Below are 18,562 nucleotides of genomic sequence, written 5' to 3'. Positions count from 1 at the left end.
TCATAACCTTACTGCCAGGGAACTGAGACTCTGGAGAGATTAAGAAATTAAAACCACAGCAAAAATAACTGCAAATTCAAATCACAAAGCTCACCTTCTTTCTCCCACTTCTTGCTGGCTGGCAGGGAGGAATGGTGGGGAGATTACTGCAGAAGCCACTATACCAACCCAAGCAATAGGTAATGAGGGCCAGAAAGAGGAAGATGGCTTTGGAAATGGAAAGAAGGACATAAAGAAGTATCCAAGTAGGCCAGTCAATGGGGCAAAGGAAATATATGCCTAGGAGGAGTTCAAAGCCAGTTTTGAAGCCTGGACTCAGGAAATAATGGGAGTGTTTAACAGGAAAAAAGCAAGTCTGAAGAAGGGCCTGGTTTAGAGGAAGAAGGATAAGCTCAGTTTGATAGTTACTATGAGATGGGTCAGGCTCCATTTAAGATGTTGGAGACATCTGCACAGAAGTGAGAGGTGCAGGCTTTGCATAAATGGCTAAAGGTGAAGAAACACAGAAGGACCAGCAGACAGCTTTAGACAATGCCCACCTTTAGGTGGAGGATAGACACACAGAACTAGGGAGGAAAGGGAGAGGGAACTGAATCACAGTAACCAGCCTGAAAGGCAGGAGAGAATTTCAAGGCACTGACCCCAAAGGTTAGGAGTGCAGCAGTCCTAGTGCTGGTGGCCTCCAGATGTACCACAGAGCACACTGGTCATCCTGGGTCATGGGGCAGGGGCCTGGGACACACTCCAGCCTGAGAGGCTGAGAAGCCACGGGGAAGGTGAAGATGGGAAAAGACTCTGACTGGGGCGAGGGCCAGGTCAAAGGTGACTCTGTTCATGGGAGATGGGGATGCAGGAGCAGAGCAGACTGGGAGAAGGAAAATGCCCCAGAGAAGAACAGACAATTAAACAGCTCTGGCTAAAGCTCAGAGCTGGAGGTAGAGGAAAAAAATAAAAGTGGCCTTGCTTTTCTTCCTTTCACACCTACAGAAAACCTGTTTTTGTATTGATTTGCCTCTTCTTAAAGACCAGCATTTATGTTACCAGGCGTACCTCCAACTTGGCACAGAACCACAAGTCACAGTGAATAACAGCCAGCGCTTTTCTGAAGCCTTCTATTTTAACAAAGCAGCGGTGCTGTTTGGCCGCGAGGGCTGCCCGTATGTATACTGGCTGGGGAAAGGCCTAGAATCCCACTGTTTGTAAGCCAAGTTTTCAGCTTTATTATTATTGAAAGCATCCCTTTCAGCAAGTTACAAAGTCAAACCGAGTGCTGGCTAATGGCACCTGAAGCAGCAAGTTGAGGTTCAGTGGCTCTCCCCAGCCAATCCCAAGACTTGGTAAGGATTTTTATTTTGGTTGTGCTGAGCTTACTGTAACTGGGGCGGCCGAGTTGCTATGGTGATTTCTTCTCAAAACAAAGCGCTTTGCTTCAATGCATTGAAACAGCCGATAAATCTACTTAATGTTGACTTGATCATGACATTAATTCCAGTTGAGACAGCACCCCACCCCCGACCCCACCCCCGCTCCCATTAGGACTTGGGTATAGGAATCTGAAGTGGGCCAAGAAGGCATTGGCTAAAAATAATAATAATAATAATGCAACTTGGCTTTTTAAACCTGGGGCTTTACAATTGACAGAGTTGAAGGCTGTTGGCTTGCAGCCTGGAGAGCTGTACCCTGGGGGCGGCCTGCAGCTGGGGGAAGGTTCGTCCTGAAGCAATTATGTAGTTAATTGCTCCAGTGTGGGCCTAGGTTGAAGGTTGTGACTCACACTTGGAGCTCACCCCTCCATGCAGGTGCGGCGGACAGGATGCAGGATGCAAGGACCTCAGCTGCTGCTTCCCGTTCCTCTGGTACATCTGCAAGTCCTCTCCCCCGTCTGCCCTTGAGGTGGGGGAAAGGCAGATCTTAGCTCCTCCGCACGGGCCGTCTTGGTCTCACCAGTAGGGGTCCCCATTGAGTCACGAGTCCTAAACTGTTGAGGCTGGAGTCACCGGACACTTTAAGGATGACTGCGCTTTGACTGGGGTGTCTCTGCCTCTGATTTCTTGCCTAACCCCGTAACATGGGAGAGAAAAAAAAAAGGAGATGCCTGACTTCCAGAGTGACTCATTCATTATAAACAAAACGGAGGACAGATTCACTGCCTCTTATCGGAACCGAGTATGTGCCCCAGGACAAGCGTGAGTCAGAACAGAAGTCCTGAGCCTTGTTGATCAGAGTATTCCCCCTGCAGCCCCACCTCCCCAGGAAGAGGTGCACTGGGGGTGTAACTCTGTGGGTTTCTTAAATCCTATCAGAGACCCCACACTAAACCCTGGGCTTCTAAGTGAGTCAAATCCCCTCAAAACCAAGAAGCCTTCCAAGTTAAAGATAAAAATTGGCCATATCTACAAAGAAACTCATTTGGAGTGGACAGAAATGTTTGTAATCTTAGCAGTGATGATTTCTCAGCATATGTCAAAAATCAACAAAGGACACTTTAAATATGTACAGTTTACTCTATGTAAATTATACTTAAATGGTTTGGGTTTTTTTTTTTTTTTTAAGAAGAAATAGCGGGGGCTGGGGTTGTAGCTCAGTGGTGGAGCGCTTGCCACGCAGGCATGAGACACTGGGTTCGATCCTCAGAACCACATATAAAAATAAATAAATAAAACAAAGATATTGTGTCCATCTACAACTTAAAAACAACTCACAGACTGGCGGAGGTAAAAACACCTAGCCACAACCCATCTTCAGTGTGCTGTATCTTGAAGCTCCAGGTAGCTCTTTCCATCCATACCCATGTCTGCTTGTCTGTGGGTGCAAACCCATAAAAGACACCAGCCTGCAGGGATCCTGACGTTGTATCATCGAACACTGATCCCAGTCTCCCAGAGCATGTGTTACTTATTTTTTCACTTAAGACCCCACTCTCCAAAGGGAATTGTAGCAGCAAGAAGGGGTGAAGCCCAGATTGGCAACCAATTTGGAGTGGTGGTGGTGGGGAGATGTTAGGTAGCCAAGAAAAAGAAGCACCTTCTGTGGACTCTGCCCCACCCCACCTCAGGCAGCCATGGGGTGGAGAGGGCTGTTTGTGCCTTCTTGTTCCAGTGGAGGCAAGTCGGGTCAAGTCGACAGCATGACTGCACTCAAGAGCTGACTGTCAGCGGTGCCTGCAAAACACGCACATGAGAAATGACTTCACGCTTGGAGACCAGCTTACCAGCAAGCATATTAATTTAGGGGAAAACGAACACAGGACTTAGAAGGAAAGCAAAACAATAACAAAAAAATGAAGTAGTTTGGCAAGTGGAGTCACTCAAAGAATGAGCAGTCACCAGAAGAGGGACGGGCGGGGTTCAGATTTTTTTTTAATATAAATAACCTCAATTGGGAAAATATGAACATGTATCTATACATGAACCTCCTATGACTTCCTGAAAAGTACGTGGGATTTTTCTCCATATGGATCAAATGGCCTTAGGGGACAGGAAAAGGGACTTTTCCTTTCTCCTTCTAGAGGTATGCTCTTGCGAATATCTGCTTTTGATGGCTAATCTTATGGGAAAGGTCTGTATTTCTTTCATTTTGATGGCTAACTTCATCCCAAAGGACTTAATTATGTCTTTCATTTTCCCCTTGGTTTCTAATATGACCTGCATTAGACTCTGCTGCTGTCTTTTGGCAAAGAAATTCAAGGTTCGTGTCCAAGCCATCTGGAGAATTTGTCGTTTTAACAAGGGGGCCATCTATGTGGGAGGGCTTAGTTAGTCTCCTAATTGCTCAATCAGTGTGTGTGTGGGGAGGTGCACACGCACATATGCTGCCTCTCCAGATTCTGTACACTCTTTGAAGGTATGTCCTTGCCATGTGGATATCCTCAAGCGCAATGCCTATGAGTGTCTGTAATTCCCAAAGATAGTCTCAGATTACAACTTCTTTTGACATATGCCATAAATACATTCATACTTTTTTAGATCGATCTTTTTGCTATAGAAAACACTGTCCAGAGAAAGTATGTTCTCAACTAGTCTTTCTCTTGAAATCCAAAAATTAGTATTTGGAAAATCATGTCTGTTTATTCAACAAGCATTCTGAAGTGCCTACTCTGTGCCAGAACAGCAGAGCCCGTCCCATAGATCAGAGTTAACAGGTTGTTGTTTTCTCCAGATCCTAAAGAATCTAAAAAACAGAGCAAGCTTCTGTATTTGTAATAGTGGAATTGCAGTAACATGCTACTTATTTAAAACAATGACAACTAACTCATTGCCTGGAAGTAGCCTGTGTTCACAGCACTCCAATATGCATTACAGAGCTCCGCGGTGCTATAAGCATGGGTTACAGAAGTTGCAAAAGGATACTTGGTGGCAAACTGCCAAGCAAGACCTTATTTCACATTTAATGCCTCATAGGAAGAAGAGAACACCAGAGAAGTCTTTGGAGCATCCAGGAGAGTTCAGTTGTTGTGAAAAGCAAGGAATCCATGTCCTCTGTTGCTAGCAATCTCCAAGTCACTTGCTGGTTTTGCTGAGCCGGGTCCGGGTGCCGTCCAGAAATGGAAGAGAATATTTACAAAAGAAAATACATTCTTCAGGTGGGTGTTTTGTAATGTACTCCTGAGAGCTGTTGTGGAGATAAGTTTCATAATGGGGCCTTTTAGAACAAGCTCTTAACCTTCCATCTGACACTTTGAATTGAATTTGTCAATCTGTGGTCCAGACTCAAACCTCCTGTGTTTCTTATAATTAATAACTTTATTTCCCTCATCTTAGTCTAACTTCTGTTTAAAATAGATGCTTTTATAATTGGCCCCCTGGTACTTAATAGTCCACAAAACATGCATTGATCCATGCATGAACTTCTTTGTTATTTTCAATGAAGATAAAACTCCCGAAATTTCCCCTACCCCCATTGCCAAAAAAAAAAAAAAAAAACCACAAGGACCTTGACAAGAAATTAAAACATATCAACCCTATATATCCATATTCATTTGATTTCCCTCCTTCTCCCAAGCCAAAGTGAACCGTCATCCTGAGTTATGTGATTAATATTCCCTGACATTCTTTTCTGTAGGATCTTATCAAGTCTTCTTTATGGGGGCTGGGGATGTAGCTCAGTTGGTAGAGTGCTTGCCTCACATGCACAAGGCCCTGGGTTAAATCCCCAGCACCACAAAAAAAATAAAAATAAAAGTATTCTTTGTGTTATATGTATTAAGTATGTGTATGCATACATGTTGTTTTAACTTTATTTTTTTTTAAAAAAGTGTAATTGTAGGGTTTACTTATATTGGTAAGATCCACCCTGGTGATGCATGTGGCAGGCATTCGGTTTGGCCTTTCTATAATATTTCATTATATGAATATATCAGAATTTATTCACCAGCACTCCCTTTCCTGGTTGTCTGGGTTACTCATAGGTTCCTGATATTATGAACTGTACTTTTATGAACATTCTTAACATCTATCCAGTCTTATCCATGTGCAATCTAGGAGTGAAATAGTTAGGTTAAGGGTTACATTCAACTTTAGGGGACAGTGTCAAACTGGGTTTTTCTGTGTGTTTTTATTGATGCATTATAGTTTTATATAACAAATATAAAATCATATATACATGGCATATAATTCCCCATTTCATTCCCCAGTACTTCCTCTTTCCTCCCCCTCCTCCCTCACCTGTTCTCCTTCCTCTACTCTCCTGGTCTGCCTTCTCTTTACTTATTGCTTCTTTTTAAATTGGTGCTGTATAGTATACACAAAGGTGGAATTCACCGTGGTACATTCGTATGTATTCATAGCATAATTTGGTCAATTTCATTTCACAGCTCTTCCCTTTTCCTGTGCCTCCTCCCTCCCCCTCTACTCCACTGATCTATTTTCCTGGGACCCACCCTCCTTTTATTTTTTTTTTCTTATTTTGCTCTAGCTTTCACATATGAGAAAAAAAAACATTTGGCCCTTGACTTTATGAGCCTGGCTTATTTCACTTAGCGTGATGTACTCCAATTCCACCCACTCATTCACTTACCAGTAAATGCCATCATTTCGTTCTTCTTTATAGCGGAGTGAAACTCCCTTGCATAGATATACCATATTTTCTTCATTCATTCATGTGTTGACGGGCACCTGGGCTGGTTCCATAACTAAGTTATTGTGAATTGTGTTGCTATAAATGTTGATGTGGCTGCATCTCTATAGTGTGCTAACTTTAGATCTTTTGGATAAATATCAAGGAGTGGGATAACTGGGTCATCCGGTGGCTCATTTATGGAATATCCATACTGCTTTCCAGAGTGCATGTACTAATTTGCAGTCCCACTGACAATGTCTGAGTGTACCTTTCCCCTCTCATCCTCATTTTCTCCTTATTATGCCTGGCAGGTTAGTAAGATGCTTTGGGTCAAGTTCCCAGAACAGGCCCTGGGTCACATACCATTAAAGCTAGAAGAAGCTTTAGAGATAGGAATGAGGAACCTAACTAAGGCTTATTCACTCAACAACTATTAATCAGGACTAACTTGGTGCTAATTATTGCCCTAAACCCTGGAAATTCACTAAAGAATGAGTCAGACAAGACCTCCACTTTCCTGGGGTCACCTTCTCATCTTGGGAGGGAATCAGGATGACAGTGTGATTAAGGTACTATGAAAAACACAATGTTTAGATAGGGAGAGAGAGAAACAGAAAGCTACTGTTTTTGGACCTCCATTATTCTCCTTTGCCTTCCTGGGAGCGACACTGAATAGTAGGGCATCTACAAGCACTCAAACTCCCGTCTGAAAACACCTCCTGCCGCTGCCTGGACTGCTATATGGTATGCCAATCAAACCCACTAGTGCAGCCCAGCACCCAAGCTAGGCGAACATGATTCAGAGAGCCACGGAACCATCAGTACACAAGACTGGATACGTTCTGAAAGCCACTCATGTCAAGTATGCCCTCATGAGCACCCACTGTGTGCCAGGGTCCTGTGGAAGGTACCAGGGCTACCAAGATGAAAAAGTCAGTGCTTATGATCTCCAGGAACTCACAATATCCTGGGCAAGGCAGAAACACATGGTGACACTTTCAAAGCACTGCATATGCTGTGATGGAGACGTGAATGGAGTTCACTGGGAACCCAGAAGAGAAACACCCAGTCTGGTCTTGGAAGTCAGGAAGACTTCGCGCAAGAAGGAAGGCCTACTGGAACAGTTTGTGCTCTGTAAGGCCACCAGGAGCAAAGAGCTAGGTGGGTGCTAGAGGGCTAGTTCTGTGGTTAAGCACACAATTTTAAGCACACAACTCTGGCTCAAACAGCCTCACTTAATATCTTACATTACCCAACCAGCAAAAGCATTCATTTTCTCATCTGTAAAACAGGGATGATAGAGAACCTATTAGGAGAATTAAATTAAAATGTGTCGAGTACTTAGCTCTTAGTCAATTCCTTTCATGACCAACTCACAGCAAATCAATTCAATTGGCCAAATGACCAATACACTGAATTTGCCTTACCGAGTGAGTAGCTTTAATTAGAATATTCATCTTTGAGTTTCCTATTGTAAGATATGCTTTTCTGTCTATTAACCAAATTTAGCTTGATAATGTCACCCAGCAAATGAATCTTGTGTAATGCTACCTTTTAAAAAGTGACATATGCAAAGCCCTGGGTTCAACCTTTAGCACTGCAAAGGGGGTGGGCGGTGGCAAAGCAGGAATAAGTCTAAGCTGATTTTTTTTCCATGTGAATTGATATTTTCCAAATATTAAGCATTTAATGGTCAAACAAATTTGCTTCAGTTTCTTCTCATTTCCTTTTGATACTCATGAATGTCTTTTTCTATTCTTTGAACTGTAAATATTTTTTTATGATTTTTCATCAGTTTTCTCTCTCCCCCCCTGCCCCCCGCTTTCTCTCTCTTTTTCTCTCTCTCTAGCTGAATGGAACTTCAGTTGACTGAAACAGCAGACATCAAAATGCTGGATAAGAGGGTTTTGTGATTGTTAGAAAATATGAACTGGAGATAAATAAATAAATGTGTGTACCTGAATTTTTACTAGACAGATATCATTTCCAGCACTTCAATGTGTATCCTGGACTTTTCTTTTGTCAGGCTTAAATTTAAATTTATTAAGTTTAAAATAGAATTTAGTTTTAATTCAGTTTTAAACAAATCAAATTTTAATGCAAAACATCCCAAAGAAATCTGAAATCTCAATTAAGTTTAAAGGCATATTAGAGAAATCAGGATTAGCTAAAACAATTCTTTCCTGCGAAATGCTGAAAATTTTGGCTCTAACAAGGATCATTTGAAATACGTGAATAAGTAGCAGTTTGCATAAACATCTGACATAAAAATGTGTTCAACCGTTCAAAAAACGAGAAAGTTAATTTCCTCGGAATAAACTAGAATAGTGAATCATGTTATCAGTACTTCATTTCTGATATGCATTAACCATAAATAGAAACTTTAAAGGAAACAATCAACAAAACCAGCTTTATAAAAGCCCAAGATTGTTAAGTGATCATCAAAAAGTTGAACAAAGATTGTAACCAAAGCATTGACCATATTCTTAAAAAAAAAAAAACTTCAATGTAACCATTTTACAATCCAGATAATGGGTACATGGTAATTTGCGGTATAATTTTCCCCCATGGCTGGGTACTGATCCCAGGACCTCACACATGCTAGGTAAGCACTACTGTGTTCTACCACTGAGCCTCACTCCACAGCCCTGTATAATGTTTGAAAATTCTAAATATGCAGGTTGGGGGGGGGCAGGAAGTTGATGTAAGATCAAAATTTCCTATAAGAAATGCTGAAAGCATATTTCTATCAATAACAACCAAAACTAAACATTGCCTAAAGCTATGAAATTTTCTGGTAAAAGCTACTGAAACTTTTATTGTTTTAATGAATATACAAACTGACTAATGTTGGCCAGTGGTTCATTCTGGAAAACTAATTTAATAAATGGGTTTTCATAAATTAATTCCTGGGATATTAAGCCTCGAAGAAGAGAACGCATTCCTGGCAGGAAAAAAAAAAAAAAAAACAGAAAGTAGATGTGGGAAAGAGGAAGCAACAGAATTTAGCTGGAATTCTGCAATCCAGAGAGGGAGAGGGAATATGGAGGAGATTGGCAGGGCCCACTCCTAGGGCAGTTAAAGCCATGGGAGGGTTTTATAATACTTGGAAGTTGTATTGTGAGGGTTTTTGTTTCCTTTATTGTAAGCATAACATGATCTCATCAAATCTGGCCTAAGGAGAAGAATCTAAAAAAGGAAAATGAAAAACATAATCCTGTCACTCGAATTTTTTACAGGACATGCTAATAAGCATTTTTCTTGATACTTTACTTTTTCTCCTGAAAGGCTGTAAGTTTTGATATGATGACCAGTGGGTGACTGCCTGACCCCAGTCAAGGACCTTTCCAGATAGTACTTTTCTCCACCCTGGAGCACCTACCAGTATTGATTATTATTATTCTTTTTTGTTTATTTATTTTTTTTTCTAATGTATTCTACATGACAGCAGAATGCATTTCAATTTATAGTACACATATAGAGCACAATTTTCCATGTCTCTGGTCGTATACCAAGTAGAGTCACACCATTTGTGTCTTCATGCATGTACTTAGGGTAATGATGCCCATCTCGTTCCTCCATCTTTCCTACCCCCTTGTCCCCTCCCTCCCACTCCCTTCCGTTTGCCCTGTCTAAAGTTCCTCCATTTCTACCATGCTCCTCCCAACACCCCCATTATGGATCAACATCCACATATCAGAGAAAACATTTGGCCTTTGGTTTTGGAGATTGGCTTACTTCACTTAGCATGATATTCTTATCTTTAAAAAAAATAAAAGGAACTTCTACTAAAGAAATTACAGCAGTCCTTTTATCCACATGGGTTAGGTCCCAAGACACCAACAGATGCCTGAAAACACTGAACCCTCTATCTACTGCTTTTTCTATGCATATATATATATATATATATATATATATATATATATATATATATACCTATGAGAAAGTTTGTAAATTAGGCACAGTAAGAGACTAACAGCAGTAATTAATAATAAAATATGACAGATATAGCAATATGCTATATATGCAAATGTCCTCTCTCTCTCTCTCTCTCTCTCTCTCTCTCTCTCTGAGATAAATAAATAAATGTGTGTATGTAAATTTGTACTAGACATATATCATTTCCAGCACTTCAATGTGTATCGTAGACTTTTCTTCTGTCATTACTCACATGGATATTATGGAATCTTCTCATATACAGTATATTCTAATTTGTAAGTTTTCTGCCTAACACTACATATAGTTCAAGCTATAAATGTTCATCTACATAAGTGTTTGAGTGGTACAGAATATTGCATCGTGTGGGCAGTGTCTAAACTGCATTCCAAATGTGCGTCACAGTCACCAACCAATCACAATGGACTCTGGCTAGTGCTGTCATACACTGTCATTGACCGGGGCTTCACTGAGCCAATCCCACTGTGCTGACTCTTGTTTCCATTTGTCCCCAACCAGCTGCAAGGATGAAATGAGTATCTTGTACACTAAATCTTTGTGCACAGCATGATCATTTTCTAAGGAGATGTTTTTAAAAGTTTAATAATTCTTAATCAAAGGAATTTCCGTGTTTTAACTTTTATAATATATTTAACCAAATTGTTCTCCAAGGTTTTATCAATTTACATTCACTTTGGTAGGAAACAAGGGTCGTTTCCCACACCCTCTGAGAATACTACCATTAATATTCTGAGTTCAAATAACATTTCACTAATTCAGTTTGCATTTCTTCTATTACTATTGAGATGAAATTTTCAATGTTTCTTGGTCATTTTTGTTTGTCTGTATGGACTTGCTGTTGGTATTCTTTCTCCTTTTGTCCATCAAGTGTCTATTTAAATTTTGGTTCCACTGAAAATTGATATCAGTATGAGATATGATGCACGGGTCTATAAAAGAAACTTCGAAATGGTGAGCTTAGTGGTTGAACAACATTTTTTGAAAATATTCTCTTTGCCTCCTGATTTTAATTGGCACCTTTGTCTTATATTGTACATCTGTTTGCACCTGGATGTATTTTTGTCTTTCAATTCTATTCCTATGTTGTGTTGATTATTCTTGCAATCATATATGTTTATCATTCTGTAATGACTTTTAATAACTTGTTGAATAGTTGCCTTTCTATTATTCTGTTTGACAATTTTATTGGCTAACTGGCCATCATTAAGCATTTATTCTTTTACATGAATATTCAATATTCCTTTTGTTAGATTTTTTAAAAAATTGTGTTTTGATTTTTCTTGGAATTATGTCACATTTATGTTATTCTGGTAATGGTGGGCATCCTTTACAACATTAGGAAATTAGTGTTTTGCCATTTGTTGAAGCCATTTTTCATGTTTTCCAGTCATATTTTATAGTTCACTCCATAAAGATGGAGCGATTAACTTGCCCAGTTAATTTGAAGCTATTTACCATCACTGCACATTACCTCTGCCCTGCCCTCGCCATCCTGCTCTGTGAACTTTTATGGATTCTGTAACTGACCATCTTGTGGGGCTCACTGACTATTAATACTTTTTCAGCTGATACTTTTGAACATTTCAGGTCGGACAATGATAACTTTGTGCCCTTCTCAATATTCCTATTTTTTTTCTCTTGTCCTGAGCAAGGTTCAGGAATTCACAATTGTGGGGACACCATTTACCCCGCCTCACTATCCCTGAATCTGCTAAACCAGAGCACTCTCTTTTTCCCTTCTCTCTCTCCTTAGTGCCTGATTATCAGGACTGGGACCCTTGGTAAAATTGACTGGGACACTTTTAAACATTTTTATAGCCTGAAGCCAATTCAATTATATAGAAAGTGTCTCTTACCTTAACATGTGACTGAGTTTGTCCACCCACCCCCAAAACACCTGAACCTCTATCTCATGGAAGTGGTGGGGAGTTCTTTATCAGTTTCTTCCATGGCTTTTAGTCTCATCCGATTTTTCTATCTCTTCTTGAGCAGGTTGCTTTGCCTTATTTAATTTTCATAAATTTAAACAAGTATGCTTTTGTTATTTTATTTTATTTTATTTTGGTACTGGGGATTGAACCCAGGGGCACTTAACTACCGAGCCACATCCCCATCCCTTTTTATATTTTATTTAGAGACAGGGTCTTGCTAAATTACTTAAGGCCTTACTAAGTTGCTGAGGCTGGCTTTGAACTCGCAATCCTCCAGCCTCAGCCTCTCAAGCCACTGGGTGCTTTCAACTTTAATCTTCTTCCGTCTCTATGTTTCTAATCCCTTCTTAATTCTATCATTATTTATTTGTATTTTCTTTTTTTTCACATGTAAACTTGCTAGAGGCTTGTCTCTTTTATTTTTATTTTTTGTTTGTTTGTTTGTTTTCTTTTGTTTTGGTACCAGGGATTAAACTCAGGAGTACTTAACCACTGCACCACATCCCCAGCCCTTTTTATTTTTTATTTTGACACAGGGCCTTGCTAAGTTGCTTAGGTCCTCACTAAATTGTTGAGGCTGGCTTTGATCCTGCCTCAGCCTCCTGAGTCACTGGGATTACAGGTGTGCACCACCGCCCCCTGCCTTTAGTGGTCCTTTAAAAGAGCTAGCTCTTTAATTTCTTATCAATTCTATTATTTTCTGCTTTCTAATTTACTTATGTCTCTTTTATCTTTCACTGTCTGTCCATTATATTTTATCTCCATTTTTTAGTCAATAGCTCAGTGTTTCTTTTTTAATCCTTCATTTTTATTCAGTTACCGTTTAAACTTTGTCTCCTCTCCAATAAGTGACCAGAAAGAAGGATGCACAGAGAGGACACTGTAGCTAGGAGATCGGGCTCAGAAATAGAGATCAGCATGCACTTCTCCGCTGGGCTCCTGGCTCTGCCTCTCGGGTGCTAGCTCTTCAGATGGTGCCATTATGCACATCATCTCTTTCCTACTTTGCTTCCTGCTAAATGTTAACCAGAGAGCCAAAGTGGCCCAGGGCTGCGCTCCATCTTTGGCAGTCATGGAAACGAAGGCCCTTCCAACTTTATCGCTTTTTCTGAAGCTGTTTGGTCTCATTTGCAGGACCCTGGGGCTTAAGGGGCACTTCCTTGGAATTGCATCTATCAGCGTGAGAATGTGACCATTCGTGTGACCATGAACAACAGACAACCTAATGTACTGAGTGTTTCTGACACCCTGGCACAGGAGCCACCCTGCCCTGCCCTGCCCAACCCCAACCTACCCCAATCCCTTCAGCCATCTCTCATCTCCTCCTGGCTCTGCAGGATTTATAGAAGGAGGACTCTGGTACCGAGCATTAAGAAGATGTAAGGGGGCACGTGATTGGATTTGATTGGAAATATCAGACTGTTGAGCAGGAGGGAAGGATGTACAGTGTCAAACACTCTTCAGTCAGACCAGGCTAAGTCTACCTGTGACATCTCAAACGGCTCAGTCCCAAGGCATCCCAGGGCCTCAGCAGAGAACCTTAAGGGACCCTGATTTTAATCCCTGGCTTCTAGTGGAACTCCATGCAGGACAGTGTCAGTGTCCACTGGCCTTTTTCATATGGTGACCAGCAGAGAGGAAACACAAAATTGGGGAATGGAAGGAGGTAGGTGTCTGCCCATGCCCGATTGTGCAACCTCCCTTCTTTATGGAACGCAGATCTTCACTTCTAATCAATTCCTTGCAGGATCCCAGTTCCTGGGTTGCATTCCTGAAGTGATTAGCACTGATAAAAGTTTACTGAGCTTTTGCTATGTGCCAGATATTATGCTTAAGTATTCTTTTTTATTAGCTTTACTGGGACAGAATTTACAAACCATAAAACGGATTCATTAAATGTATACAATTCAAAGATTTTCAGAAAATTTATAGGATTGGGCAGCCATTATCAAGATCCAGTTTTAGAGTGTTCCATCATCTTCCAAAACTCCCTTAAATCTGTTTGTAGTCAGTCTTCTAACCCACGTTCAGCTCCAGGAAATCATTGATCTGCCTTCTGTCTCTACAAATTAGTCTTTTCTAGGAATTTCATGTAAGTTGAATCATAAAATATATATTCTTTTGTATCTGGTTTCTTTCCCTTGGTACAGTGTTTTTGAGATTCATCTATGTGATAGCATGTATCAGTATTCCATTCCTTTTTATTGTTGAATAGTATTCCACTGTATGGATATACCACATTTTGTGTTAACTATTGACAAGATGATGGACATTTGGATCACTGTAGCTTTTTAGTTATTATGAATACTGTTGATATGAATGTTCACCTACAAATATTTATGTGAACATGTGTTTTCGTTTCTTTTGGTTAGATATTTAGGAGTAAAATCATTAGGCTGCTTAATAAACTTCTTTTTAACTTTTAAAGAAACTAATGAACTGTTTTCCTGGGGGACGATACCATTCCCACAAATGATATATGAAGATTCTAGTCTCTCCATATTCTTGCTAATGCTTGGTGTTGTCTACCCTTTTTATTGTAGCCAGTCACATGGGCATAGAGAGGCTTCTTGTTGGGTGTGGTTTTCTATGTCTGCCCCACCCCCTCATCAACACTATTAGGATAGGCTAGGTTATGCTATGGTAACAAGCAACCTCCAAGCCTCAGGGACTTCAAACCACAAGGGTTATTTCTCACACATGCTGCATGGCTAGTGATGACTAGAAATGATGAGGAGAAGGAGTGCTCGTCAATGGCACCCAGGGACCCAGGCTGATGGGAAGTCCCGGAGGAGGAAAAGGCAGACTGCTGTGGTTTCAACGTCCCCACCAATGCTCATGGTGAAATTTAATTGCATTGTAACAGAGGTGGCATCTTTGATAGGTGGGATCTTTAAGAGATGATTAGAACAAACAGGCACCACCCTTGCCAATGGATTAAGCCTTTTATCACAGGAGTGAGTTCGTTATTAGTGGACTCTTGGTGAAAGGATGAGTTCGGCCTGCTTTCTCTACTTGCCTTTCTTCCGTGTTACAATGCAGCACAAAGGCTCTGGCCAGACCCTGACGCCATGCTCTTCCCAGTCTCCAGAACTGTGAGAAATTCTTTTCTTCTTTATAACTTACCTAGTGTGTAATATTCTGTTATAGCAACAGAACATGGGCTCAGACACAGACCACACCAATTCTCAAAGCTTCTGCCTGGCAGTGACAAAATCACTTTCATTCCTATTTCACTAGCTGGCAATTCACACGGTCACCATTAACTTCAAAAGTGGGCGAAAAGGGCTGGGCCTGTGGCTCAGTGGTCCTGCACTTGCCTGGCATGTGTGAGGCACTGAGTTCAATTCTCAGCACCGCATAAAAATAAATAAATAAAGGTCTATCAGCAACTAAAAAAATATTTTTTTAAAAAAAGTGGGTGAAAAATAGAATCATCATTTTATCGAGAGGGGAAGATGAATTGGAATATTTGTGGAAAGCTAATGCATTTTATAAATGCTGAGGAAGATATTCTAAGCTTTTTACAGACTAGGAATCCAAAGCTCAGAGCTGAGGGGCCTTGAGGAGGAAACACTGCTAATAATTCAAGCCGAAGCAATCCGCCTCCCAAGCCTGTGTTTGTGTGTGTGTGTGTGTGTATGTGTGTATGTGTGTGTGTGTGTGTGTGTACCAGGGATTGAACTCAGGGCACTCGGCCACTGAGCCATATCCCCAGCCCTATTTTGTATTTTATTTAGAGACAGGGTCTCACTGAGTTGCTTAGCACCTGGCTGTTGCTGAGTCTGGCTTTGAACTCATGATCCTCCTGCCTCAGCCTCCCAAGCTGCTGGGATTACAGATGTGCGCCATGTTGTTTGCATTCTTATCAACTACACTAACACTTTCACTGAGATACTATTTCCTACAGAGTTTGAAACATCCCCACTGAGGAGCAGGATACACATACACACACACACACACACACACATACACGAACAACTTTGGCACATGGCTTTTACTCAGTCCCACAGTGAGATGGAGCTCACATCTAAAGAGCCATGTCATGATCTCTAAATACTGACTCTGCCTGCTTCAAACTAGGGTCCATGTAATCATCTCCTTAGAGATACAGAAGACCTCTGGTCCTGTCTCCACCTTCATAGCTACAGATCATATCCTTTTACTACCCGTCCTCACGTACATGATGCTTTTGCTCTCAAAAAACTCCAGACCAACTTCCAAACAGAGAAAATCCTCTGTGCTTGGAATGGGTCAAATAAGTTTCTTAGTTAAAAGCCAGCAAAGACAGGGAGAGGGACTCTGTTGTAAACAGGGAAGAGCAGCACGTAACTCCAAGCTGACTTGGTGCCCCAAGGAGAGTACAGCTGTGGGTTTCCAGGTCCCCGTGCTGAGAACCGCGCCACGGTCAGGTTTGCAATGCATCCTGCAGGCCTGGACCTGGCTCTGCCGGCTGGCTCTGAAACCTTGCACAGCTGGCTCCTCTAAGCCTTAGTTCCCTCCTTGGTAAATGGCAATAATAGGAGGATCTATTGGACTTAGGATTGAATAAATAAGGAAATATGTGAAAGTCCTTAGCAGGGCTCCCGGAGCTTGGTGAGGGTTCAGTGGTCATTTAACCAGGGGGACCATTGACGTCATCATGACCTATTCAGGTAGCTGAAAACGGAAGTCTCCAGATTTGGGGTTCAGGGACTTGTTGGTCTTGGAATCATATTCTCGGTTGAAGTTCCCCTGGGAGGACTTTGTCAACACTAGTCCAGGGCCATTTATGATAAGTTGAGGGAAAGGAAAGAAATTCAAGAAGGCATTGAGGAGAAGAGGAAGGGGCTCTTTCCTTGAGGAACAGGAGGCTCATGATTCCCTAAGGAGGGAGGCAGCGTCCAGTGGGGGAAGAACATGGCTCTGCCTCCCTCACTACCTCTGGGTCCTGAGCAGCTCCCCTGGCCTGTCTGGCCCTCCAGGGAGGAGAACTTAAGCCGTGGAACTTTAGCTTTGCCTCTGGTGTCTCTTTAAAGTCTCAGTGGGGTGAGTCCCTGTCCCCACGCTGGATAAGAACTTCAGGCTGGCCTCAGAACATTCCTTCTCACTCCTAGTTGTAAACAGTCCTTTTATTCCCAAGTCCCACAGTTAGTTTCTTTCCTAAAATCAGAATGTCCTCCCTAACACACTGACCTGTACTTCAGACTTTTTTGAAGAGAGCCTCCTTCCTCTTCCTCCATGTGGTCCACTGGGAAGAGGAAAATCGATGCCATCTCCCCCAACATGTGCACACGGGGGCTGGAAGTGGGGAAAGGTAGGACTCATAAGGGTGGGAAGGAAGGTGCTTCCTTGAGTGTGCTCAGGCACCATGTGGGTCAGTAACTGGGCACGGAAGGAGCCACCAGCCCTGAGGCAGCTGCCGCTCTGGCCACCTTAGGAATCCCTTCCTGCTTTGCAGACTCTGGTGGTCCACCTTCCCGTGTGTCTGATGGGGATGATGCCCTCCTGATGACCCCAGGAGACCATATCTAAGATGGTCCACAAGGCAAGACCGTCTTCAGGAAACACACTCTGCCAGGACAAGCTTTGGGCATACAAATTCACATCCGTTTCTGTGTTAGTCAGCTTTCCTTGACTGCAACAGATATCTAAGTTAATCCATTTATAAAGAGAAAAGGATTCTTTTGGCTCCCAGTTTTGGAGTCCCTGACTGTTTGGCCCCATTGCTTTTGGGCCTGTGGTGAGGCAGCACATCAAGACAGGAGATTGTGTTGGAAAGCCCATTCACCTCAAGGCCAAGTGAAACAGAGGCAGACAGGAAAAGACTGGGGTCCTACAATCCTTTTGGAGGGACACCATCAGTGACCTACGACCTCTACTTGGCTCTCTCTCTCTCTCTCTCTCTCTCCCCCCCCCCCATGGATTAAACCCAAGGATGTTCTACCACCTAGATATACACCAGTGCTTTTTGATTTTTATTTTGAATCAGGTCTTGCTAAATTGCCGAGGCTGGCCTTGAACTTGTGATCCTCCTACCTCAGCCTCCCGCGTAGCTGGGATTACAGACTCCCCTAAACTCAGCTGGGTCCCACCTCTCAAAGGCTCCACCACCACCACCCAATAGCATCAAGCCAGGGACTAAGCCTTTAACACATGAGCACTGGGGAGATAGATATCCCAGACCCAAGCCATAGCAGCTTCCTCGCTGGTCTCTAACCTTCTGTACTCTCAGGAGTGATTGCACACAGTCCCCGTGCCTCCATCTCTCCAGCCTCAAACTCTCCACAGCCTCTCAAAGAAGCTGGACTTGGGGCTCACCTGGCATGCGTGCGGCCCGGGTTCGATCCTCAGCACCACATACAAACAAAGATGTTGTGTCTGCCGAAAACTAAAAAATAAATATTTTAAAAAATTTTCTCTCTCTCTCTCTCTCTCTCTCTCTCTCTCTCTCTCTCTTTAAAAAAAAAAAAAGAAGAAGCTGGACTAGAGGTGCAGGGACAGGTAAAACATCCCCAACTTTATGTGTGTGTTCATCAGAAGGCGAATAACAGCCTAATGTTTGTAAAACCCTCTAATACTTATTGATTCTTTTATATCCTCTTTGTGGACTAGGGATTTGTGGAGCTGGCAGGATG

The 18,562-nt window shown here is 42.1% G+C and overlaps 1 long non-coding RNA gene across 2 annotated transcripts; it reads left to right on the top strand.

Annotated features, from left to right (window-relative positions):
- Positions 1–1,142: 1,142 nt before the first annotated feature.
- On the top strand, positions 1,143–14,364 carry LOC124077552 (uncharacterized). Of its 2 annotated transcripts, none has more exons than XR_009226498.1 (3): positions 1,143–1,337; positions 4,401–4,582; positions 13,080–14,364. It is a non-coding gene; the product is annotated as an uncharacterized LOC124077552 (long non-coding RNA). The 2 variants fall into 2 exon arrangements; XR_006846670.2 differs by lacking the exon at positions 1,143–1,337 and adding an exon at positions 2,998–3,510.
- Positions 14,365–18,562: the final 4,198 nt, after the last annotated feature.

This window comes from Marmota monax, unplaced genomic scaffold (assembly GCF_021218885.2).
Source record: "Marmota monax isolate L192 unplaced genomic scaffold, Marmota_monax_Labrador192_F-V1.1 WCK01_AAM20220418_F8-fsc00035, whole genome shotgun sequence".
In the NCBI taxonomy this organism is placed as follows: Eukaryota; Metazoa; Chordata; class Mammalia; order Rodentia; family Sciuridae; genus Marmota; species Marmota monax.
This window is presented reverse-complemented; position numbering and strand designations above follow the sequence as displayed.